The sequence below is a fragment of the Durio zibethinus genome, chromosome 15 (assembly GCF_047325235.1).
Source record: "Durio zibethinus cultivar Kanyao isolate XHJ-2024 chromosome 15, ASM4732523v1, whole genome shotgun sequence".
NCBI classification, from domain to species: domain Eukaryota; kingdom Viridiplantae; phylum Streptophyta; class Magnoliopsida; order Malvales; family Malvaceae; genus Durio; species Durio zibethinus.
In genome coordinates this window covers 817,035-844,659 of record NC_143176.1, presented here as the reverse complement: position 1 = coordinate 844,659, position 27,625 = coordinate 817,035, and positions in this window count along the sequence as shown.

Below are 27,625 nucleotides of genomic sequence, written 5' to 3'. Positions count from 1 at the left end.
ACAACCTTCGGTCCGATTGGGCCTTAGACATGGAATGAACTCCCTATACCTAAGCCAACCCATGAAACGAACATGCGGGCACTCAGTCGGTCGGAGAAGCAGAATGCACAAGTCGAGGATCGGCTCGATCCCCCCTGTGTGCTATCGATCATGCTCCTGCAACCCTCTTTTCGATCTGATCTTAGACTGGGAATGAACTCCGTATGCTTAGATGGGGGATGAACTCTGTATGCCTAAGTCAACCCACGAAACAAGCGTGCGGGCGCACAGCCGGACAGAGAGGCAGAATGCACAAGCCTGGGATCGGCCCGGTCCCCCCCTGCGTGCTACCGATCTTGCTGTTGGTCCTGCTGCTGCAACCCTCAGTCCGGTCCAATCTTAGACTGGGAATGAACTCCGTATGCTTAGACATGGAATGAACTCCGTATGCTTAGACATGGAATGAACTCCGTATGCTTAGACATGGAATGAACTCCGTATGCTTCAGCCAACCTAGGAAACGAGCGTACGGGCACTCAGTCGATCGGAGAGGCAAAATGCGCAAGTCGATGACCGACCCAATCCTGCCCTACGTGCTGTCAATCCTGTTACCACAACTCTCGGTTTGGTCTGATCTTAGATTGGGAATGAACTCCGTATGCCTAAGTTAACCCACAAAATGAGCATTCAGGCACTGAGCCGATCGGAGAGGCATAATGCCAAGCTGGGGATCGACTCGGTCCCCCTCTACGTACTGTCGATCCCGCTGCCACAACCCTCGGTCCGACTGAGCTTAGACATGGAATGAACACCCTATGCTTAAGCCAACCCATGAAACGGATGTACGGGTACTCAGTCGGTCGGAGAGGCAGAATGCGTAAGTCGGGGATCAGTCCGGTCCCTCCTGCGTGCTTCTGATCCTACTGCCGCAACCCTCGATCTGATCTGATCTTAGACTGGGAATGAAATCTATATGCTTAGACTGGGGATGAACTCCGTATTCCTTAGTCAACCCACGAAACGAGCGTGCGGATGCTCAGTCGACCAGAGAGGCAGGATGCGCAAGTCGGGGATCGAACGGGTGGTAGGTGGGTTTAAGCACATCTTCATATTTCTACCATGCCAATGCCATTTTTATGGCTTGTAAATTCATACAATGGTCCCCTAAGCCTTCATGTGAAGTTTCATGGCAAGACGACCCATTTTCTATTTTTCACAATTTTTAAAACTTTTTGTGGTTTGAGATTTTTTAAAATTTTTTTAGAAAGATTTTTGTCCCCAAATTTGGTAGAGGTGATCCTTGTATTTTTGTTGGCATGCACAAAACAATTCAGCTAAAAACTCGAAGTGGAGAAGATTTTGTGACAGTTTGAAAAAAGTGTCCCCATTTCAGACACTTTAATGGCCACTGGCAGCAAACCTATAAAATCTCAAATGCTTCTTAAGGGGGTGTGAGTTCTTGAGGTTTGATGAGGGATAGGGGGCCAATATAAGGGCCAAGTACCAGCAGCCATCGCACATCATGTGCGCACACCCCCCGGCCCCCCCAATTGCCGAAACCCCTAATGCCGCGAGTTAGGCTCTCCGGCGATGCTTCGAGGATGCTCCGACGATGGTGCCCCGAGCGAAAAAAATGTGGCACCTACACACGCCCAAGAGCAGCATGTGCACCATGGCTCAAACTCTTAGACTGGGAATGAACTCCGTATGCTTAGACATGGAATGAACTCCATATGCCTAAGCCAACCAACGAAACGAGCTTTCGGGCGCTAGCCGGTTGAAGAGGTAGAATGCACAAGCTGGCGATCGACCCGATCCCCCTCTGTACACTGCCGATCCCGCTACCACAACCTTGGTCCAGTTGGGGCTTAGACATGGAATAAACTCCCTATGCCTAAGCCAACCAATGAAACGAGCATGCGGGCGCTCAGCCGACCGGAGAGGCAGAATGCACAAGCCAGGGATCAGTCCGGTCCCCCCTACGTGCTGTCGATTCTGCTGTCGCAACCCTCAGTTCGATTTGATCTTAGACTGGAAATGAACTCCGTATGCTTAGACTGGGGATGAACTCCGTATGCCTAAGTCAATCCACGAAACGAGTGTACGGACGCTCAACCGACCAGAGAGCCAAGATGCGCAAGCCGGGGATCGAACGGTTGGTAGGTGGGTTCAAGCACATCTTCATATTTCTACCATGCCAATGCAATTTTTATGGCTTGTAAATTCAATGGTCCCCTAAGCCTTCATGTGAAGTTTCGTGGCAAGATGACCCATTTTCTATTTTTCATGATTTTCGAAACTTTTTGTGGTTTGGGATTTTTTAAAATTTTTTTAGAAAGAGTTTTGTCCCCAAATTTGGAAGAGATGATCCTTGTATTTTTGTTGGCATGCACAAAAACATTCAGCAAAAAACTCGAAGTGGAGAAGATTTTGTGACCGTTTTAAAAAAGCGTCCTTATTTCAGACACTTTAATTGTTACTGGCAACAAACCTATAAAATCTCAAATGCTCTTTAAGGGGGTGTGAGTTCTTGAGATTTGATGAGGGATAGGGGGCCAATATAAGGGCCAAGTACCAGCACCCATCGCACATCATGTGCACATACCCCCCGGCCCCCCTAATCGTCGGGCTCTTCGACGATGCTCCGGGGATGGTGCCCTGGGCAAAAAAAATACGACACCAGCACATGCTCGTGCCCAGCATGTGCACCGTGGCTCAAACTCTTAGACTAGAATGAGCTTCATATGCTTAGACATGGAATGAACTCCGTATGCCTAAGCCAACCCACGAAACGAGCGTGCGGTCGCTCAGCCGATCGGAGAGGCAGAATGAGCAAACCGGGGATCGGCTCGATCCCCCTCTACGTGCTTCCAGTCCCGCTGCCACAACCATCAGCCCGGCTGGGGCTTAGACATGGAATGAACTCCCTATGCCTAAGCCAACCCATGAAACGGGCGTGCGGGCGCTCAACCAACCGGAAAGGCAGAATGCACAAGCCAGGGATCGGCCCGGTCCCCCCTACGTGCTGCCGATCCTATTGCCACAACCCTTGGTTCGATCCAATCTTAGACTGGGAATGAACTCCGTATGCTTAGACTGGGGAAAAACTTCGTATGCCTAAGTCAACCCATAAAACGAATGTGCGAGCACTCAACTGGCTGAAGAGGCAGAATGCGTAAGCCGGGGATCGATCGGTCCCCCCTATGTGCTGTCGATCCTACTGCTGGCCCTGCTGTCGCAACCCTCTGTCCGGTCCGATCTTAGATTGGGAATGAACTCTGTATGCTTAGACATAGAATGAACTCTGTATGCCTAAGCCAACCCATAAAATGAGTGTTCGGGCATTCAGCCGGCCGAAAAGGCAGAATGCGTAAGTCGAGGACTGATTCAGTCCCCCCTACATGCTGTCAATCCTACTGCTGCAACCCTTGGTCCGGTCTGATCTTAGACTAGGAATGAACTCTGTATGCCTAAGTCAACCCATGTAACGAGTGTTCGGGCATTGAACCGGCCGCAGAGGCATAATGCGTAAGTCGGGGATCGACCCGGTCACCCTCTGCGTGCTATCGGTTCCGCTGCCACAACCCTAGGTCTGGTTGGGGCTTAGACATGGAATGAACTCCCTATGCCTAAGCCAACCCACGAAATGGGCGTGCAGGCGCTCAACCGGTCGGAAAGGTAGAATGCGCAAACCGAGGATCGACCCGATCCCCCCTGTGTGCTGCCGATCCTGCTGTCACAACCCTCGGTCCGGTCTGATCTTAGACTGGGAATGAACTCCGTATGCTTAGAGTGGGGATGAACTCCGTATGCCTAAGTCAACCCATGAAACGAGCATGCGACCGGAGAGGTAGAATGCGTAAGTCGGGGATCGGCCTGGTCACCCCTTACATGCTGCCGATCCTACTGCTGGTCCTGCTGGCACAACCCTCGATCCGGTCCGATCTTAGATTGAGAATGAACTCCGTAAGCTTAGACATGGAATGAACTCTGCATGGCTAAGCCAACCCCCGAAACGAGCGTACGAGCACTCAGCCGGTCGAAAAGGTAGAATGTGCAAACCGGGGACCGATCGGTCCCCCCTACGTGTTGTCGATCCTGCTACCACAACCCTCGGTCCGATCTGATCTTAGACTGGAAAGAACTTCGTATGCCTAAGTCAACCCATGAAATAAACGTTCAGGCGTTGAGCCGGTCGGAGAGGCATAATGCACAAACCGAGGATCGGCCCGATCCTCTTCTGCGTGCTGTCGGTCCCGCTGTCACAACCCTCGGTCCGGCTGGGGCTTAGACATGGAATGAACTCCCTATGCCTAACCAACCCATAAAACGGGTGTGCGGGTGCTCAATCGGTCGGAGAGGTAAAATACGTAAGCCGAGGATCAACCCGGTCCCCCCTACGTACTGCCGATCCTGCTCCTACAACCCTCGGTCTGGGCCCATCTTAGACTAGGGATGAACTCCATATGCTTATATTGGGGATGAACTCCGTATGCCTAAGTCAACCCACGAAATGAGCGTGCAGATGCTCAGCCGACCAGAGAGGCAAGATGAGCAAGCCGGGGATCGAACTGATGGTAGGTGGGTTCAAGCACATCTTCATATTTCTATGATGCGAATGCCATTTTTATGGCTTGTAAATTCATAAAATGGTCCCCTAAGCCTTCATGTGAAGTTTTGTGGCAAGACGAATCGTTTTCAATTTTTCATGATTTTGGAAACTTTTTGAGGTTCGGGATTTTTTAAAATTTTTTTAGAAATATTTTTGCCCCTAAATTTGGTAGAGGTAATCCTTGTATTTTTTTTGGCAAGCACAAAAAAATTCAGCTAAAAAATCGAAGTGGAGAAGATTTTGTGACCGTTTGAAAAAAGTGTCCCCATTTCAGACACTTTAATGGCTACTGACAGCAAACCTATAAAATCTCAAATGCTCTTTAAGGGGGTGTAAGTTCTTGAGGTTTGATGAGGGATAGGGAGCCAATATAAGGGCCAAGTACCAGCACCCATCGCACATCATGTGCGCACACCCCCCGGCCCCCCAATCGTCGGAACCCCCAATGTCATCGGTTAGGCTCTCTGGCGATGCTTCGATGTTGGTGTCCCTGGTGAAAAAAATGCGGCACCAGCACATGCCCGAGCCCAGCATTTGCACCTTGGCTCAAACTCTTAGACTGGGAATGAACTCCGTATGCTTAGACATGGAATGAACTCCGTATGCCTAATTCAACCCACGAAACGAGCGTACGGGCGCTCAACCGATCGGAGAGGCAAAATACGCAAGCTGGGGATCGGCCCGGTCCCCCTCTATGTGCTGCTGGTCCCGCTATCACAACCGTCAGTCTGACTGGGGCTTAGACATGGAATGAACTCCCTAAGCCTAAGCCAAACCACGAAACGGGCGTGCGGGCATTCAGCCGACCGGAGAGGTAGAATGCGCAAGCCGGGGACTGACCCGGTCCCCCTGCGTGCTGTCGCAACCCTCGATCCGATCTGATCTTAGACTGGGAATGAACTCCATATGCTTAGACTAAGGATAAACTCCGTATGCCTAAGTCAACCCACGAAACGAGCGTACGAGGGCTCAACCGACCGGAGAGGCAGAATACGCAAGTCGGGGATCGCCCCAATCCCCCCTGTGTGCTGTTGATCCTACTGCTGGTCCTGCTGCCGCAACCCTCGATCCAGTCTGATCTTAGACTGGGAATGAACTCCGTATCCTTAGACATCGAATGAACTCCGTATGCCTAAGCCAACCACGAAACGAGCATGCGGGCACTCAGCCGGCTGGAGAGGTAGAATGTGCAAGCCGGGGATCGACCCAGTCCCCCCCACGTGCTGTCAATCCTACTGTCGCAACCCTCGGTCCGATCAAATGTTAAACTAGGAATGAACTCTGTATGCCTAAGTCAACCTATGAAACGAGCGTGCGGGGATTAGCCTAAGTCGGAGAGGCAGAATGCGTAAGTCGGGGATTAGCCTGGTCCCCCCTACGTGCTGCCGATCCTGCTGTCGCAACCCTCGATCCAGTCTGATCTTAGACTGGGAATGAACTCCGTATGCTTAGACTGGGGATGAGCTTCGTATGCCTAAGTCAACCCACGAAACGAGCGTGCGGGGGCTCAGTCGGTCGAAGAGGTAGAATGCACAAGCCGGGGATCGGCCCGTTCCTCCTTACATTCTGTCGATCCTACTGTCGCAACCCTCGATCCAGTTCGATCTTAGATTGGGAATGAACTCCGTATGCTTAGACTGGGGATGAACTTAGTACGCCTAAGTCAACTGACGAAATGAGCGTGCGGGCGTTCAGTCGGCCAGAGAGGCAGAATGCGTAACCCAGGGATCAGCTCGGTCCCCTCCTACATGCTGCCAATCTTGCTGCTGGTCCTGCTGCCCCAACCCTCGGTTTGGTTTGATCTTAGACCGAAAGTGAACTCCGTATGCTTAGACGTGGAATAAACTCCGTATGCCTAAGTCAACCCATGAAATGAGCGTACGGGTGCTCAACGGGCCGAAGAGGCAAAATACGCAAGTTAGGGATTGGCTCGGTCCCCCTCTGCGTGCTGCTGGTCCCGCTATCAGAACCCTCGATCCAACTGGGGCTTAGACATGGAATGAACTCCCTATGCCTAAGCCAACCCATGAAACAGGCGTACCGGTGCTCAGTCGGCCGAAAAGGTAGAATGCGCAAGCCGAGGATCGGTCCGGTCCCCCCTACGTGCTGTCGATCCTACTATTGCAACCCTCGATCTGATTCGATCTTAGACTGGGAATGAACTCGGTGTGCTTAGACTGGGGATGAACTCTGTATGCCTAAGTCAACCCACGAAATGAGTGTGCGGACGCTCAGCCGACCAGAGAGGCAGGATGCGCAAGCCGGGGATCGAACGGGTGGTAGGTAGGTTCAAACACATCTTCATATTTCTGTCATGCCAATGCCATTTTTATGGCTTGTAAATTCATACAATGGTCTCCTAAGCCTTCATGTGAAGTTTCATGGCAAGACGACTCGTTTTTTATTTTTCACGATTTTCGTAACTTTTTGTGGTTCGAGATTTTTTAAAATTTTTTTTGAAAGAGTTTTGTCCCCAAATTTGGTAGAGGTGAACCTTGTATTGTTGTTGGCATGCACAAAAACATTCAACTAAAAACTCGAAGTGGACAAAATTTTGTGATCGGTTGAAAAAAGTGTCCCCATTTCAGACACTTTAATGGCTACTGGCAGCAAACCTATAAAATCTCAAATGCTCTTTAAAGGGTGTGAGTTCTCGAGGTTTGATGAGGGATAGGGGGCCAATATAAGGGCCAAGTACCAGCACCCATTGCACACCATGTGCGCACACCCCCCGAGCCCCGCAATCATCGGAACCACCAATGCTGCCGGTTAGGCTCTCCAAATATTCTCCGACAATAGTGCCCCGGGCAAAAAAAATATGGTACCAGCACATGTCCGAGCCCAGCATGTGCACTGTGGCTTAAACTCTTAGATTGGGAATGAACTTCGTATGCTTAGACATGGAATGAACTCCGTATGTCTAAGCCAACTTACGAAACGAGTGTGCGGGCGCTCAGCCGACCAGAGAGGTAGAATGCACAAGCCGGGGATCGACCTGGTCCCCTCTGCGTGTTGCCAATCATGCTATCGCAACCCTTGATCCAGTCCGATCTTAGACTGGGAATGAACTCTGTATGCTTAGACTAGCTTAGGCAGGCTCGCTTAGATTGGCTTATACGGAGTTCATTCCCAGTCTAAGATCAGACCAGACTGAGATTTGTGACAGCAGGATCGACAGCACGCAGAGGGGATCGGGTCGGTCCCTGACTTGCGCATTCTGCCTCTCCGATCGACTGAGTGCCCGTACGCCCGTTTCGTGGGTTGGCTTAGGTATAGGGAGTTCATTCCATGTCTAAGCCCCAGCCGGACCGAGGGTTGTCGCAATGGGATCGGTAGCATGCAGAGGGGGATTGGGTCGATCCCTGGCTTGCGCATTATGCCTTTTCAGTTGGCTCAACACCCGAACGCTCGTTTCGTGGGTTGACTTAGGCATATAGAGTTCATTCCCAGTCTAAGATCAGACGAGACTGAGGGTTACGGTAGCAGGATCGACAGCACGTATGGGGGACCGGGCCGATCCCCGGCATGCACATTCTACCTCTCTGACCGGTTGAGCACCCGCACACTCGTTTTGTGGGTTGGCTTAGGCATACGGAGTTCATTCTTTGTCTAAGCATACGGAGTTCATTCCCAATCTAAGATCAGATCGGACCGAGGGTTACGGCAGCAAGACCGGTAGCAGAACCAGCAGCAATATCGATAGCACGTAGAGGGGACCGGACCGATCCTCGACTTGTGCATTCTGTCTCTCCGATCGGCCTTTTCGGTCGGCTGAGCGCCCGTACGCTCGTTTCATGGGTTGAGTTAGGCATACGAAGTTCATTCCCTGTCTAAGCATACGGAGTTCATTCCCAGTCTAAGATCGGATCGGATCGAGGGTTGTGGCAGCAGGATCGGCAGCACATAGGGGGGACCAGGCCGATCCCCGGCTTGCGCATTCTGCCTCTTCGACCGGCTGAGTGCTTGCACGCCCGTTTCGTGGGTTGGCTTAGGCATAGGGAGTTCATTCCATGTCTAAGCCCCAACCGGACCGAGGGTTGTGGCAGCGAGATTGGCAGCACACAGAGAGGGACCGGGCCAATCCCCGACTTGCGCATTCTGCCTCTCTTGCCTACTGAGCGCCCGCACGCTCGTTTCATGGGTTGGCTTAGGCATACGGAGTTCATTCCATGTCTAAGCATCCAGAGTTCATTCCCAATCTCAGAGTTTGAGCTATAGTGCACATGTTGGGCTTGGGCATGTGCTGGTGCCGCATTTTTTTTCGCTCGGGGCACCATCACCGAAGCATCACTGGAGAGCCTAACCAGCGGCATTGAGGGTTCCGACGATTGGGGGGGCCGGGGGGTGTGCACACATGATGTGCAATGGATGCTGGTACATGGCCCTTATATTGGCCCCCTATCCCTCATCAAACCTCGAGAACTCACACCCCCTTAAAGAGCATTTGAGATTTTATAGGTTTGCTGCCAGTAGCCATTAAAGTGTCTGAAATGGGGACACTTTTTTCAAATGGTCACAAAATCTTCTCGACTTCGCGTTTTTAGCTCAATTTTTTTGTGCATGCCAAAAAAAATACAAGGATCATCTCTACCAAATTTAGGGACAAAAATCTTTCTAAAAAAATTGTAAAAAATCTCAAACTACAAAAAGTTTCAAAAATCGTGAAAATAAAAAATGGGTCATCTTGCCACGAAACTTCACATGAAGGCTTAGGGGACCATTGTATGAATTTACAAGCCATAAAAAAGGGATTGGCATGGAAGAAATATGAAGATGTGCTTGAACCCACCTACCACCCGTTCGATCTCCGACTTACGCATCCTGCCTCTCTTGTCGACTGAGCGTCCGTATGCTCGTTTCATGGGTTGACTTAGGCATACAGAGTTCATCCCCAATCTAAGCATACGGAGTTCATTCCCACTCTAAGATCAGACAGGACCAAGGGTTGCGAAAGTAGGACTGGTAGCATGTAGAGGGGGACCAGGTCGATCCCCAGCTTACGCATTCTGCCTCTCCGGTCGACTGAGCACCCGTACGCTTATTTTGTGGGTTGGCTTAGGCACATGGAGTTCATTCCATGTCTAAGCCCTAGTCGGATCGAGGGTTGTGGTAGTGGGACCGGTAGCACGCAGAGGAGGATCGAGCCGATCCTCGACTTATGCATTATGCCTCTCCGGCCTGCTCAGTGCTCGAACGCTCCTTTCGTGGGTTGAGTTAGGCATACAGAGTTCATTCCTAGTATAAGATTAGACCAGACCCAGGGTTGCGGCAGTAGGATCAATAGCACGGAGGGGGGACCAGCTTAAACCAATGAAGCAGGACCAGCAACAGGATCGATAGCACGCAGGGGGGACCAAGCCGATCCCCGGCTTACGTATTTTGCCTCTCCGAATGGCCTCTACGATCGGTTGAGCGCCCAAACGCTCATTTCGTGGGTTGACTTAGGCATACAGAGTTCATCCCCAGTCTAAGCATACGGGGTTCATTCCTAGTCTAAGATCAGATCGAACCGACGGTTGCGACAGCAGGATTGGCAGCACGTAGAGGGACCGGGCTGATCCCCGACTTGGGCATTCTGCCTCTCCGACCGGTTGAGTGCCCATACGCACTTTTCGTGGGTTGGCTTAGGCATACGGAATTTATTCCATGTCTAAGCCCCAGCCAGACCGAGGGTTGTGGTAGTGGGACCGACAGCACGCAAAGGGGAATCGAGCTGATCTTCAGCTTGTGCATTCTACCTCTCCGGCCGGCTAAGCACCCGCACGCTCGTTTCGTGGGTTGGCATACGTATACGGAATTCCTTCCATGTCTAAGCATACGAAGTTCATTCCCAGTCTAAGAGTTTGAGCCACGATGCACATGCTAGGCTCAGGCATGTGCTGGTGCCGCATTTTTTTTTCGCTCGAAGCACCATCACCGGAGCATCGTCGGAGAGCCTAACCGACGACATTGGGGGTTTCCGACGTTTGGGGGGGCCGGAGGGGTGTGCGCACATGATGTGCGATGGGTGCTGGTACTTGGATCTTATATTGGCCCCCTATCCCTCATCAAACCTCGAGAACTCACACCCCCTTAAAGAGCATTTGAGATTTTATAGGTTTGCTGCCAGTAGCCATTAAAGTGTCTGAAATGGGGACACTTTTTTCAAACGGTCACAAAATCTTCTCAACTTCGAGTTTTTAGCTGAATTTTTTTGTGCATGCCAAAAAAAAAAATACAAGGATCACCTCTACCAAATTTGGGGACAAAACTCTTTCTAAAAAAATTTTAAAAAATCTCGAACCGTAAAAAGTTTCAAAAATCGTGAAAAATAAAAAACGGGTCGTCTTGCCATGAAACTTCACATGAAGGCTTATGGGACCATTATATGAATTTACAAGCCATAAAAATGGCATTGGCATTGCAGAAATATGAAGATGTGCTTGAATCAACCTACCACCTGTTCGATCCCCGGCTTACGCATCCTGCCTCTCTGGTCGGCCGAGCTTTCGCATGCTCGTTTTGTGGGTTGACTTAGGCATACGGAGTTCAGCCCCAGTCTAAGCATACGAAGTTTATTCCTAGTCTAAGATCGGACTGGACCAAGGGTTACGACAGCAGGTTCGGCAGCACGTAGGGGGGATCGAGCCGATCTTCGGCATGCGCATTCTGCCCCTCCGGCCGATTGAGCGCCCACACTCCCATTTCGTGGGTTGGCTTAGGCATAGGGAGTTCATTCCATTTCTAAGCCCCAGTCAGATCGAGGGTTGTGGCAGCGGGACCGGCAGCACGTAGAGGGGGACCGGGTCGATCCCCAGCTTGCGCATTATGCCTCTCCGGTCGGCTTAGCACCCGAATGCTCATTTCGTGGGTTGACTTAGGCATACGGAGCTCAGTCCCAAAATAAGATCAGACCAAACCAAGGGTTACAGCAGTAGGATCGATAGCATGCAAGGGGGACCGAGCCGATCCCCGGCTTGCACATTCTACCTTTTCGGTTGGCTGAGCGCCTGCACACTCGTTTCGTAGGTTGGCTTTGGCATACGGAGTTCATTCCCAGTCTAAGATTTTAAGCCACGGTGCACATACTGGGCTCGGGCATGTGCTGGTGCCCCATTTTTTTCGCCCGGGGCACTATCGTTGGAGCATCGCTAGAGAGCCTAACCGATGGCATTGGGGGTTCCGGCAATTGGGGTGCCGGGGGATGTGCGCACAAGATGTGCGATGGGTGCTGGTACATGGCCCTTATATTGGCCCCCTATCCCTCATCAAACCTTGAGAACTCACACCCCCTTAAAGAGCATTTGAGATTTTATAGGTTTGCTGCCAGTAGCCATTAAAATGTCTGAAATAGGGATACTTTTTTCAAACGATCACAAAATCTTCTCCACTTCGAGTTTTTAGCTGAATTTTTTTATGCATGCCAAAAAAAATACAAGGATCACCTCTACCAAATTTAGGGACAAAACGTTTTCTAAAAAAATTGTAAAAAATCCCGAATGGCAAAAAATTTCAAAAATCGTAAAAAATAGAAAACGGGTCGTCCTGCCATGAAACTTCACCTGAAGGCTTAGGGGTCCATTGTATGAATTTACAAGCCATAAAAATGGCATTGGCATGGCAGAAATATGAAGATGTGCTTAAACCTACCTACCACTCGTTCGATCCCCAGCTTGCGCATCCTGCCTCTCTGGTCAGTTGAGCGCCCGCACGCTTGTTTCGTGGGTTGACTTAGGCATATGGAGTTCAACCCTAGTCTAAGCATACAGAGTTCATTCCCAGTCTAAGATCAGATCGGATCGAGGGTTACGGCAGCAAGATCGACAGCACGTAAGAAGGACCGAGCCGATCCCCGGCTTTTGCATTCTACCTCTTCGGTCGGCTGAGCGCCCACACGCCCGTTTCATGGGTTGGCTTAGGCATAGGGAGTTCATTCCATGTCTAAGCCCCAATCGGATAGAGGGTTGTGGCAGTGGGACCGACAGCACGTAGTGAGGGACGAGGTCGATCCTTGGCTTATGCATTATGCCTCTTCGGCCAGCTCAGTGCCCGCACGCTCATTTTGTGGGTTAACCTAGGCATATGGAGTTCATTCCCAGTCTAAGATTGGACCAGACCGAGGGTTACGGTAGTAGGATTGAAAGCACGCAGGGGGACCGGACCGATCCCCGACTTACGCATTCTGCCTCTCTGGCCAGCTGAGTGCCCGGACGCTCGTTTCATGGGTTGGCTTAGGCATACGGAGTTCATTCCCAGTCTAAGATTGGACTGAGTTGAGGGTTACGGTAGCAGGACCAGCAGCATGATCAACAGCACACAGGGAGGGACCGAGCCGATCCTCAGCTTGCTATTCTGCCTCTCCGCCCGGCTGAGTGCCCGTACGCTCATTTCGTGGGTTGGCTTAGGCATATAAAGTTCATTCCATGTCTAAGCCCCAGTCGGACCGAGGGTTGTGGCAGCAGGATCGGCAGCGGGATCGGTAGCACGCAGAGGGGGATCAGGCTGATCCCCGACTTGCGCTTTATGCCTCTCCGACTGACTGAGCGCCCGTATGCTCGTTTCGTGGGTTGACTTAGGCATAAAGAATTCATTCCCAGTCTAAGATCAGACCAGATCGAGGGTTGCAGCAGCAAGATCGATAGCACGTAAGGGGGACCAGGCTGAACCCCGGCTTACGCATTCTGCCTCTCTGGCTGGCTGAGCGCCCGTATGCCTGTTTCATAGGTTGGCTTAGGCACAGGGAGTTCATTCCATGTCTAAGCCCTAGTCAGACCGAGGGTTGTGGCAGCTAGACTAGCAGCACGCAGAGGGGGACCGAGCCCATCCCCGGCTTATTCATTATGCCTCTTCGGCCGACTCAGTGCCCATACGCTCGTTTCGTGGGTTAACTTATGCATACGAAGTTCATTCCCAGTCTAACATCAGATCGGACCAAGGGTTGTGGTAGCAGGATTGACAGCACACAGGAGGGGACCAGGCCGATCCCCAGCTTACGCATTCTGCCTCTCCGGCCGACTGAGCGCCTACACGCTCATTTCGTGGGTTGGCTTAGGCATACGTAGTTCATTCCATGTCTAAGCATACGGAGTTCATTCCCTGTCTAAGATTTTGAATGATGGTGCATATGCCGAGCTTGGGCATGTGCTGGTGCCGCATTTTTTTTGCCCAGGGCACCATCGTCGGAGCATCGTCGGAGAGCGTAACCAGAGGCATTGGGGGTTTCAGCGATTGGGGGGGCTGGGGGTGTGCGCACATGATGTGCGATGGGTACTGGTACTTGGCCCTTATATTGGCCCCCTATCCCTCATCAAACCTCAAGAACTCACACCCCCTTAAAGAGCATTTGAGATTTCATAGGTTTGTCACCAGTAGCCATTAAAGTGTTCGAAATGGGAACACTTTTTTCAAACGGTCACAAAATCATCTCCGCTTTGATTTTTTAGTTGAATATTTTTGTGCAAGCCAACAAAAATACAAGGATCACCTCTACCAAATTTGAGGACAAAACTCGTTCTAAAAAAATTGTGAAAAATCCCGAACCGTAAAAAGTATCAAAAATCGTGAAAAATAGAAAACGTGTCGTCTTGCCATGAAACTTCACATGAAGGCTTAGGAGACCATTGTATGAATTTACAAGCCATAAAAATGGCATTGGCATGGCAGAAATATGAAGATGTGCTTGAACCCACCTACCACCCGTTCGACCCCTAGCTTGCGCATCCTGCCTCTTTGGTCGACTGAGCGCCCGCACGCTCGTTTCATGGGTTGAGTTAGGCATACGGAGTTCATCTCCAGTCTAAGAATACGGAGTTCATTCCCATTTTGAGATCGGACCAGACCGAGGGTTGCGACAGCTGGATCAATAGCACGGAAGGGGGACAGGTCCGATCCCCGGCTTGCACATTCTACCTCTCTGATCAGCTGAGCACCTGCACGCTAGTTTCGTGGGTTGGCATAGGCATAGGGACTTCATTCCATGTCTAAGCCCCAGTCGGACTGAGGGTTGTGGCAGCGGGACCGGTAGCACGTAGAGGGGGATCGAGTCGATCCTCGGCTTGTGCATTATGCCTCTTCGGCCAGCTCAATGCCCGTACTCTCATTTCGTGGGTTGACTTAGGCATACGGAGTTCATTCCCAGTCTAAGATCAGATCAGACCGAGGGTTACGGTAGCAGGATCGATAGCACGCAGAGGGGATTGGGTTGATCCCCGGCTTGCGCATTCTGCCCCTCCGACCGGCTGAGTGCCTGCATGCTCATTTCGTTGGTTGGCTTAGGCATACAGAGTTCATTCAATGTCTAAGCATACGGAGTTCATTCCTAGTCTAAGATCAGATCGGGCTAAGGGTTACGGCAGAAGGATCGGTAGCACATAGGGGGGATCGAGCTGATCCCCGGCTTACGCAATCTACCTCTTCGATCGACTGAGCACCCACACGCTCGTTTTGTGGGTTGGTTTAGGCATACGGAGTTAATTCCATGTCTAAGCCCCAACTGGACCGAGGGTTATGGTAGCAAGACCGGCAGTGGGATCGACAGCGCACAGAGGGGGATCGAGCTGATCCCCGGCTTGTGCATTTTGCCTCTCCGACCGGCTGAGCACTCGCACGCTTATTTCATGGGTTGACTTAGGCATACGGAGTTCATCCCCAGTCTAAGCATACGATGTTCATTCCCAGTCTAAGATCGAACCGGATCGATGGTTACGATAGCAAGATCGACAGCACGTAGAGGGGATCGGGTCGATCCCATGTTTGCACATTCTGCCTCTCCGGCCGGCTGAGTGCCCGCAAACCCATTTCATGGGTTGGCTTAGGCATAGGGAGTTCATTCCATGTCTAAGCCCCAGCCGGACCGAGGGTTATGGCAATGAGACCGGTAGCACGCAGAGGGGGATCGGGCCGATCCCCGCCTTGCGCATTATGCCTCTTCGATCGGCTCAGCGCCCGCACGCTCGTTTTGTGGGTTGGCTTATGTATAGGGAGTTCATTCCCAGTCTAAGCCCCAGTCGGATCGAGGGTTGTGGCATCAAGGTAGGCAGCATGCAAAGCGGGACCAAGTTGATCCTCGGCTTGCGCATTCTGCCTCTCTAGCTGGCTGAGCGCCCGCACGCTCGTTTCGTGGGTTGGCTTAGGCATATGGAGTTCATTCCATGTCAAGCATACAGAGTTCATTCCCAGTCTAGGATTTTGAGCCACGGTGCACATGCTGGGCTCGAGCATGTGCTGGTGCCGTATTTTTTTTGCTCGGGGCACCATCGTCGGAGCATCGTCGGAGCATCGTCGGAGAGCCTAACCGGTGGTATTGGGGGTTCCAGCGATTGAGGAGGCCGGGGGGTGTGCGTACATGATGTGCGATGGGTGCTGGTACTTGGCCCTTATATTGGCCCCCTATCCCTCATCAAACCTCGAGAACTCATACGCCCATAAAGAGCATTTGAGATTTTATAGGTTTGCTGCCAGTAGCCATTATGGTGTTCGAAATAGGGACACGTTTTTCAAACGATCACAAAATCATCTCCACTTCGAGTTTTTGGCTGAATGTTTTTATGCATGCCAAAAAAATTACAAGGATCGCCTCTACCAAATTTGGGGACAAAACTCTTTCTGAAAAAATTGTAAAAAATCTCGAACCATAAAAAGTTTCAAAAATCATGGAAAATAGAAAACGAGTCGTCTTGCCACGAAACTTCACATGAAGGCTTAGGGACCATTGTATGAATTTACAAGCCATAAAAATGGCATTGGCGTGGTAGAAATATGAAGATGTTCTTGAACCCACCTACCACCTGTTCGATCCTCGGCTTGCGCATCCTGCCTCTCTAGTCGACTGAGCATCCATACGCTCGTTTCGTGGGTTGACAGAGGCATACAGAGTTCATCCCCAGTCTAAGCATACGAAGTTCATTCCCAGTCTAAGATCGGACCGAATCGTGGGTTACGGCACCAGGATCGATAGCACGCAGGGGGGATCGGGTCGTTCCTCGGCTTGCGCATTCTGCCTCTCCAGCCGGCTAAGCGCCTGCACGCCCGTTTCGTGGGTTGGCTTAGGCATAGGGATTTCATTCCATGTCTAAACCCCAATCGGACCGAGGGTTCTGGCAGCGGGACTGGCATCACACAGAGGGGGACCGAGCCGATCCCTGTCTTGAGCATTATGCCTTTTCGGCCGGCTCACTACCCGTACCCTCGTTTCGTGGGTTGACTTAGGCATACGGAGTTCATCCCTAGTCTAAGCATACAGAGTTCATTCCCAGTCTAAGATCAGATCAGACCGAGGGTTACGATAGTAAGATCGATAGCACGTAGGGGGACCGGGTCGATCCCCGGCTTACGCATTCTGCCTTTTCGACCAGTTGAGCACCCGCACACCCATTTCATGGGTTGGCTTAGGCATAGGGAGTTCATTCCATGTCTAAGCCTCAGCTAGACCGAGGGTTGTGGCAGTGAGACTGACAGCTCACAGAGGAGGACCGGGCTGATCCCCGGCTTGCGCATTATGCCTCTTCGGTCAGCTCAACTCCTGTATGCTCATTTCATGGGTTGACTTAGGCATACGGAGTTCATTTCCAGTCAAAGATCAGATCAGACCGAGGGTTATGGCAGCAGGATCGACAGCACATTGGGGGGACCGGGCCGATCCTCAACTTACGCATTTTGCCTCTCCGGTCAGTTGAGCACCCGCACGCTCGTTTCGTGGGTTGGTTTAGGCATACAGAGTTCATTCCACGTCTAAGCCCTAGCCGGACCGAGGGTTGTGGCAGCAGGACTGGCAGCGGGATCGGTAGCACGCAAAGGGGGATCGAGCTGATCCCCGGCTTGCGCATTATGTGTCTCTGACCGACCTCCCCGATCGACTGAGCATCCATACGCTCATTTCGTGGGTTGACTTAGGCATACGGAGTTCATCCCCAGTCAAAGCATACGGAATTCATTCCCAGTCTAAGACCGGACCGGACCAAGGGTAGCAGCAGTAAGATTGACAGCACGCAGGGGGGACTGGGCCAATCCCCAGCTTGCGCATTCTGCCTCTCCGATCGACTGAGCGCCCGTACGATCGTTTCGTGGGTTGGCTTAGGCATAGGGTGTTCATTCCATGTCTAAGCCCCAGCCGGACCGAGGGTTTTGGCAGCGGGACCAGCAGCAGACGGAGGGGGACCGAGCTGATCCTCGACTTGCGTATTATGCCTCTTCGATTGGCTCAATGTCGGATGCTCATTTCATAGGTTGACTTATGTATACAGAGTTCATTCCCAGTCTAAGATCAGACCGGAGAGAGTGTTGCGATAGCAGGATCGATAGCACGCAAGGGGGGACCGGGCTGATCCTCGACTTGTGCATTCTGCCTCTCCGATCGGTTGAGCACCCGCACACTCTTTTTGTGGGTTGGCTTAAGCATATGGAGTACATTCCATGTCTAAGCATACGGAGTTCATTTTCGAATCGTAAAAGTTTCAAAAATCATGAAAAATAGTAAACGGGTCGTCTTGCCACGAAACTTCACATGAAGGCTTAGGGGACCATTGTATGAATTTACAAGCCATAAAAATGGCATTGGCACGGTAGAAATATAAAGATGTGCTTGAACCCACCCACCACCCGTTTGATCCCAGGCTTACGCATCCTGCCTCTCCGGTCAGCTGAGCGTCCGCACGCTTGTTTCGTGGGTTGACTTAGGCATACAGAGTTCATCCCCAGTCTAAGCATACGGAGTTCATTCCCAGTCTAAGATCAAACTGGATCGAGGGTTGCGATAGCAGGATTGACAGCACGCAGGGGGGATCGGACCGATCCCTGACTTGTACATTCTGCCACTTCGATCGGATGAGCGCCCACACGCTTGTTTCGTGGGTTGGCTTAGGCATAGGGAGTTCATTCCATGTCTAAGCCCTAGCCGGACTGAGGGTTGTGGCAACGGGACCGACAGCTCGCAGAGAGGGATCAGGTCGATCCCCGACTTACGCATTATGCGTCTTCAGTTAGTTCAGCTCTCGCACGCTCGTTTCATCGGTTGACTTAGGCATACGGAGTTCATTCTCAGTCAAAGATTGGATCAAACTGAGGGTTATGGCAACTGAATCGACAGCACATTGGAGGGACCAGGTCGATCCCTGGCTTGCGCAATCTACCTGTTCGATCGGCTGAGCACCTGTATGCTCGTTTCGTGGGTTGGCTTAGGCATAAGGAGTTCATTCCATGTCTAAGCCCCAGCTGGACCGAGGGTTGTGGTAGCAAGACCGGTAACGGGATCGGTAGCACGTTGAGAGGGATCGGGCTGATCCCCGGCTTACACATTATGCATCTCCGACCGACCTCCCCGACCGGCTGAGCGCCCACACGCTCGTTTCGTGGGTTGACCTAGGCATACGGAGTTCATCCTCAGTCTAGGCATACGGAGTTCATTTCCAGTCTAAGATCGGATCAAACTAAAAGTAACGCCAGCAAGATCGGCAGCACGCAGGGGGGACCGGGCCGATCCCCAACTTGTGCATTCTACTTCTCCGACCGGCTGAGCGCCCGCACGCCCGTTTCGTGGGTTGGCTTAGGCATAGGGAGTTCATTCCATGTCTAAGCCCTAGCCGGACAGAGGGTTGTGGCAGCGGGATTGGCAGCACGCAGAGGGGGACTGGGCCAATCCCCGGCTTGCGCATTATGCCTCTTCGGTGGGCTTAGTGCCCGCATGCTTGTTTCATGGGTTGACTTATGCATACAGAGTTCATTCCTAGCCTAAGATCGGATCGGACCGAGGGTTACAATAGCAGGATCAATAGCATGTAGGAAGGGACTGTTTCGATCCCCGGATTATGCATTCTGCCTCTCCGACTGGCTGAACGCCCTCACACTCTTTTCGTGGGTTAGCTTAAACATACGGAGTTCATTCCATGTCTAAGCATACGGAGTTCATTCCCAGTCTAAGATTTTGAGCCATGGTGCACATGCTGGGCTCGACAATGTGCTGGTGCCGCATTTTTTTCGCACGAGGCACTATCGTCGGAGCATTGTCAGAGAGCCTAATCGGTGGCATTGAGGGTTCCGACGATTGGGGGGCCGGGGGTGTGCGTACATGATGTGCAATGGGTGCTGGTACTTGGCCCTTATATTGGCCCCCTATCCCTCATCAAACCTCGAGAACTCACACCCTCTTAAAGAGCATTTGAGATTTTATAGGTTTGCTGCTAGTAGCCATTAAAGTGTCTGAAATGGGGACACTTTTTTCAAACGGTCACAAAATCTTCTTCACTTCAAGTTTTTAGCTGAATTGTTTTGTGCATGCCAAAAAAAATGCAAGGATCACCTCTACCAAATTTGGGGACAAAACTCTTTCTAAAAATATTGTAAAAAATCCTGAATCGTAAAAAGTTTTGAAAATCGTGAAAAATAGAAACTGGGTCGTCTTGCCACGAAATTTCACAAGAAGGCTTAGGGGACCATTGTATGAATTTACAAGCCATAAAAATGACATTGGTATGATAGAAATATGAAGATGTGATTGAACCCACCTACCACCCGTTCGATCCCTGGCTTACGCATCCTGCCTCTCTGGTCGGCTGAGCACCCGTATGCTCGTTTCGTGGGTTGACTTAGGCATACGGAGTTCACCCCAATCTAAGTATATGAAGTTCATTCACAGTCTATGATCAAACCGGACCAAGGGTTGCGACAGCAGGATCAACAGCACGTAAGGCAGACCGGGCCGATCCTCGACTTGTACATTCTGCCTCTCCTGTTGGTTGAGCACCCACACGCCTGTGTCATGGGTTGGCTTAGGCATAGGGAGTTCATTCCATGTCTAAGCCCCAGTTAGATCGAAGGTTGTGGCATTAGGACCGGCAGCACACAGAGGGGGACCGGGTCGATCCTCAGCTTAAGCATTATGCCTCTTCGATCGGCTCAGTGCCCGCACGCTTGTTTCGTGGGTTAACTTAGGCATACAGAGTTCATTCCCAGTCTAAGATCAAACCGGATTGAGGGTTGCGATAGCAGGATCAACAGCACGTAGGGGGGACTGGGCTGATCCCTATCTTACGCATTCTGCCTCTCCGGTCGGCTGAGCACCCACTCGCTCATTTCATGGGTTGGCTTAGGCATATGGAGTTCATTCCATGTCTAAGCATACGGAGTTCATTCCCAGTCAAAGATCGGACTGGGCCAAAGGTTACGGTAGCAGGACCAGCAGTAGGATCGACAGCACGTAGGGAGGACCGGGCTGATACCCGGCTTACGCATTCTGCCTCTCGGATCGGCTGAGCGCCCGCACACTCGTTTCATGGGTTGGCTTAGGCATACGGAGTTCATTCCATGTCTAAACCCCAGTCGGACCGAGGGTTGTGGCAGCAGGACCAGCAGCGGGATCGGCAGCACGCAGAGGGGGATCGAGCTGATCCCCAGCTTAAGCATTATGCCTCTCCGGCCAGCTGATGGTCGGCACGCTCGTTTCATGGGTTGACTTAGGCATACGGAGTTCATCCCCAATTTAAGCATACGGAGTTTATTCCCAGTCTAAGATTGGACCAGACTGAAGGTTGCGGCAGCAAGATCGACAGCACGCAGGGGGGACGGGGTGATCCTTGGCTTGCGCATTCTGCCTCTCCGGTCGGCTGAACGCCCACACGCCCCTTTCATGGGTTGGCTTAGGCATAGGGAGTTCATTCCATGTTTAAGCCCTAGCCAGACCGAGGGTTGTGGCAGTGGGACCGACAGCACGCAGAGGAGGACAGGGCCGATCCCTGGCTTGCGCATTATGCCTCTTCGATCGGTTCAGCACCCGTACGCTCATTTCGTGGGTTGACTTATGCATACGGAGTTCATTCCCAGTCTAAGATCGGATCGGACTGATGGTTGCGGTAGCAGGATCGACAGCACGTAAGAGGGACCGGGTCGATCCCCGGCTTGTGCATTCTGCCTCTCCGACCGGCTGAGCGCCCGCACGCTCGTTTCATGGGTTGGCTTAGGCACACAGAGTTCATTCCATGTCTAAGCATACGGAGTTCATTCGTAGTCTAATATTTTGAGCCACGGTGCACATGCTCGGCTTGGGCATGTGCTGGTGCCGTATTTTTTTCGCCCGGGGCACCATCGTCGGAGAGCCTAATGGATGACATTGGGGGTTCTGGCGATTAGGGGGCCAGAGGGGTGTGCACACATGATGTGCAATGGGTGTTGGTACTTGTGTCACACCCTGGGCAGGCACACCAGGCACATCAAGCAGATCAGCAGGCGAGCCAGAGGTTGAGGCTCGCAAACTAGGCGTGCTGGCGGGTACCTGTGCGCAAAACCTAGTAAACGAGTTCAGAACGCCCGCCCAACTTGTAGGCCAGCCCATGAGACCAAGGCTTGGCATACAAGCTGCTCGCACCACATCCAGAAGGGCCCAAGGTGCTGGACATGCAAGGGAAGCTTCTGGAAGCAAGCAGGATCAGCAGGAGCATCCTGGCAGATTTGGTTGACCCTAAAAATCAGGAGTTAGCATCCTGATTGATTGTAATCCCATGATTTTAGCCTTTATTCTAGGGATATGGCCATTAAGTTGTAGCTGGAGCCTTAACTATAAATAGAAGGCTGCTCCACCCTCATTTGTACACCATCAAACACTTCTGTTTTAGTGAATACAAGAGCATTTCCAGAATTTTGTCTTCTTATCCTGTTTCTCTTTAACTTACGTAATCAGCCCTTTCCGTTGTTGTAGTGCCCACACGCTTGTGTTTTAGGCTGACTTAGGCATAAAGGAGGAGATTCCAAGCCTAAGGTCGCATGGTTTCTGAGTCTAAGGTCGGAGCCAGTGACAGTTGGTATCAGAGCAAGTTCGATTTTGCGTGTTTGTGTTGTGTAGGTTAGATCATGATTGTGGAGATGGCATCCCAGAGTGACGTTGCTAACCAATAACCAGAGGCCCAGGAACATGGGCGTGGAAGAGGGAGGAAAGCCAATTCTAGAGATATCTGGTCTACCATGGACGGTAGGCTGGCCAAGGTGGAGGTGACCATGGGTGACATGGGGGAGAAGCTTGAAGGGGTAGAGACTCACATTGCATCGCTAGACTCCATGGGGGAGGAGATCCAAAGTGAGCTGAAAGCTGCTCTCAATAAAGGCATGGACGTGATCACCCAAAAGAATCAGACCTTGGAGGCTGAAGTGCTAACCTTGCGCGATGGCATGGAGGCCACGCGCCAGCGGATGGAGGAGGTTACCAGTTAGCTCGTTGCTTACAAGACTGCCATTGGGAATGGCATGTTTGCTGGAGTGTCTAAATCTAGATTGGATGTCCCTAAGGCTAAGGAGTTAAAGGGGACTAGGGCAGCCAAGGAAGTAGACAACTACCTTTGGGGTATGGAGCAGTACTTCCAGGCCATGGGCATGTAAGACGAGGCGATAAAAGTAAGCACTACTGCTATGTATCTCACTGATGTAGCCTTATTGTGGTAGAGGCATAGGTGTGATGATGTCAGGCCTAGGAGCGCCAAGATTGGAACCTTGGCAAAGTTCCAAAAGGAGTTCAGAGAACAATTTTACCCAGAGTATGGGCAAAGTTGCGCAGGCTGAGCCAGCAAGGGGACATAAGGGAGTATGTCAAGAAAATCTCTGAACTGATGCTACAGATCTCGAATCTAGGCAAGAAGGATGGCTTATTTGCTTTCATGGATGGGCTAAAACCGTGGGTGAAGCATGAGCTACAAAAGAGAGGAGTTCATGACTTGGCTAAAGCTATGACTACTGCTGAGGCCTTGATAGAGTTCAAGCCTTTGAACAAGTTCGAGTCTACCAAGCCCAAGGGTAAGGGTAGGGACGATAGGGACCGAAAGAAGCAGTCCAAGGGGAAAGACCGTGATCGGGAGTCCAAGGATGGAGATCGAGACCGTTCAACCAAAGATGGCGAGAGGAAGCCACCAGCAGGCAAGTGGAAAAGCAAAGGGGGACCGAGAGCCGCTAGCATGCTACTTATGTGGAGGGAGCCACATAGCGCGCAATTACCCTCAGAAGGGCAAGCTGGCTGCTGTAGACAGGGAGTTTGACAAGGAGCCAGAGTCAAGGGTAGCAAAGCTTGGGTCGTTGGTACTCAATGCTGTCCAGAGTAAGGGGAGTCACAAGCTAAAGGCCTTGATGTTTACGGATCTGATGGTTGCGGGTCAGAAGGTGAGCGCATTGGTGGACACAGGTGCCTCACATCTTTTTATTTTAGGTGATGGAGCCCGGAAGCTCGGACTAAAGGTGCAGAAAAAGACTGGTACCATTAAAATGATGAACTCCAAAGAGGTTCCAGCCATTGGAGTAGCACGAGGAGTGGAGTTATAGCTTGGAGACTGGAAAGGCAAAGAGACCATTGAGGTAATACCCCTTGACGACTATGAGTTTGTGATTGGGTTGGATTTCTTTGTTCGGATTAACACCCTCTTTGTGCCTTTTGCTGATTGTGTTTGCATCTTGGATGCACGGTGCCAATGCCTAGTACCATTAAGGAGAGGGTCTAGGGTTGGGTCACGAGTGGTGTCAACCATCCAATTTGCCAAGGTGGTAAGCAGACAAGAAGACACCTTCTTGGTAGCCCTGAAATATGATGAGCCAATGGAGAAGGAGATCGAGTCACCCTTGGAGGTGCTAAAGGTGCTGAAGACCTTTAGTGATGTGATGCCCGTAAAGCTGCCTAGCAAGCTACCACCTAAGAGGAAGGTGGACCACAAGATCGAGCTGGTGTCTGAGGTCAAGCCACCAGCTAGAGTCCCTTACCGAATGTCTCCACCAGAGTTGGAGGAGTTGAAGAATTAGCTCAAAGAGTTAGTTGATGCTGGCTTCATCAGGCCATCGAAGGTACCCTATGGTGCACTAGTTTTATTCCAACGTAAGCATGATGGGTCGTTATGACTGTGTATAGACTACCAAGCTTTGAACAAGCTGACCATCAAGAACAAGTACCCCATCCCACTCATTACGAACTTGTTCGATCAACTTGGAAGCGCAAGGTGGTTCACAAAGTTGGATTTGAGGTCGGGCTACTATCAAGTCAGGATCACGGAGGGAGATGAGCCAAAGACAGCATGTGTCACTCGGTATGGTTCGTATGAGTTCTTGGTGATGCCTTTCGAACTCACGAATGCCCTAGCAACATTCTGCACCCTTATGAACAAGGTACTTCAATCATTCCTTAATCGGTTTGTTATGGTTTATTTGGATGACATTGTGATCTACAGCTAGACTTTGAGAGAGCATGTAGACCACTTGAGACAGGTGTTCGAGGTGTTGTGGGTGCACAAGCTGTTTGTCAAGAGGGAGAAGTGCTCATTCACCCAGCAGGAGATCCCGTTCTTAGGCCACATAGTGGGAGGTGGTAGGATACGCACGGATGAAGGTAAGATACACGTCATCCTGGAGTGGCAACCACCAGCCAAGGTCACTGAGTTAAGATCGTTCTTGGGCTAGTTAACTACTACAGGTGCTTCATCAAAGGTCACTCAGCAATAGCCATGCCATTGACTGACTTGCTTAAGAAAGGGAGAGCATGGGAGTGGAGCGTAGGGTGCTAGGAAGCCTTTGACAGGTTGAAGCAGGCTATGACAGAGGAGCCATTCTTGGCCTTACCAGACCATGCCAAGCTGTATGAGGTGCATACGGATGCATCAGACTTTACCATAGGGGGCGTGTTGATCAGGAAGGACGTCCAGTCGCGTTCGAGAGTAAGAAGCTGAACGAGACTAAATGCAAGTACACGGACCAAGATAAAGAGATGACTGCATGGTGCACTACTTGCGCACTTGGCACCATTACCTATTGGGGTTGAGGTTCGTGGTTAGAACGGACAATGTGGCGACCAGCTACTTCCAGACACAGAAGAAGCTGTCCCCTAAGTAAGCGAGATGGCAAGATTTTCTTGCAGAATTTGATTTCCATATAGAGTACAAGCCAGGAAGGGCAAACCTAGTGGTAGACGCCCTAAGCAGAAAGGCTAACCTTGCTACCATTAGCCAACCAGAGGGGTCACTGGTGCCACGTATCATGGAGGGACTTACGTATGATCCTACAGCCAAGGCTTTAATGGAGTACGCCCAGCAAGGTAAGACTAGGTGATTTTGGTTGCAAGATGGCTTGCTATACACCAGGGGTAGTAGACTGTTTGTGCCGCAGCACGAGAAGCTTCGTAAGGAAGTTTTGCAAGAATGTCATGATTCAAGGTGGGCTGGACACCCCGAAGTGAGCCGCACCTTGGCGTTGATTGAGGATTGGTACTACTGGCCGCATATGAGGGATGATGTGGAGGCCTATGTGAAGACTTATCTTATGTGCCAACAGGACAAGGTGGAGCTTAAGAAACCAGGTGGTCTCTTGGAGCCATTCCCAGTGCTAGAGCGACCATGGGAGAGTGTTTCTCTAGACTTTATAGTCAATCTACCCAAAGCAGAAGGGTTTGGAAGCATCATGGTAGTGGTGGATAGGTTTTCCAAGTATGGAATCTTCATTCCAGCAACCAAGGAATGCCCAGCCGAAGAGGTAGCTCGATTGTTCTTAAAGAACATGGTTAAGTACTGGGGAGTGCCGAGGACCATTGTTAGTGATCGGGACGGGTGTTTCACGGGTAGGTTCTGGACTGAGTTGTTCAAGCTGTTAGGGTTAAACTTGAACTTTTCCACTAGCATGCATCTACAGATCGATGGGCAGACAGAGCGAGTAAATGGACTATTGGAGGTCTACCTCAGGCACTATGTGAGTGCCACACAAAGGGACTGGCCAAAGCTGCTAGATATTGCGCAGTTTTCCTACAACTTGCAAAGGAGTGAGGCAACGAACCAGAGCCCATTTGAGGTTGTGATAGGGCAACAACCACTAACACCCAGTTTGATTGCTGTAGGTTATACAGGGCTGAATCCAACAGTATTTAAGTTTACAAAGGCATGGTAGGAGCAAACTGACTTGGCCAGAGTTTGTCTACACAAGGCGGCCAAGAGGTTGAAGAAGTGGGTAGACCAGAAGAGGCGGGATGTGCAATTCCAGGTTGGAGACTTGGTGTTGGTGAAGTTGCATCCCATTGTGCGCCATAGGGGGCTGCACAAAGGCCTAGTTCAGAGGTATGAGGGACCTTTCCAAGTAGTCAAGAGGGTAGGCAAGGTTGCCTACAAGCTGGATATGCCACCCAAGTCGAGGGTACACCCGATGTTTCATGTGAGCATGCTTAAGCCATTCCATGAAGATGAGGGAGATCCAAGATGGGCAGAGTCAAAACGTGCGCCATTGGGAGCAAGGGCCTCATATAAGAAAGAGGTCCACAGTCTCATAGTTGATTGGGAGGTGAGATGGAAGAACTATTAACCGAGACATGAGTATTTAGTGCACTGGAAGGGACTTCCAGACAGTGAGGTGAGCTGGGAACCAATAGAGGACTTATGGCAGTTCGGGGACCAGATCAGGTAGTACCACGCAGAAGACGTAATAAGGGCATTACGCAATTAGATGGGGGAGAATGTCACGCCCTGGGTGGGTGCGCTAGGCACATCAAGCGGACCAGCAGGCGAGCCAGAGGTTAAGGCCCGTAGACCAGGCATACTGGCGGGTATCTATGCGCAAAGCCTAGGAAACGAGTTTAGAACGCCCACCCAACTTGCAGGCCAGCCCGTGAGACCAAGGCCTGGCATACAAGTTGCCCGCACCACATCCAGAAGGGCCCAAGGTGCTGGACATGTAAGGGAAGCTTCTGGAAGCAGGCAGGATCAGCAGGAGCATCCTGGTAGATTTGGTTGACCCTAAAAATCAGGAGTTAGCATCCTGATTGATTGTAATTCCATGATTTTAGCCTTTATTCTAAGGATATTGCCATTAAATTGTAACTAGAGCCTTAACTATAAATAGAAGGCTACTCCACCCTCATTTGCACACCATCAAACACTTCTGTTTCAATGAATACAAGAGCATTTCCAGAATTTTGTCTTCTTATCCTGTTTCTCTTTAACTTGCGAAATTAGCCCTTTTCGTTGTTTTAGTGCCCGCACGCTTGTGTTTTAGGCTGACTTAGGCATAAAGGAGGAGATTCCAAGCCTAAGGCCGAACGGTTTCTGAGTCTAAAGTCGGAGCCCGTGA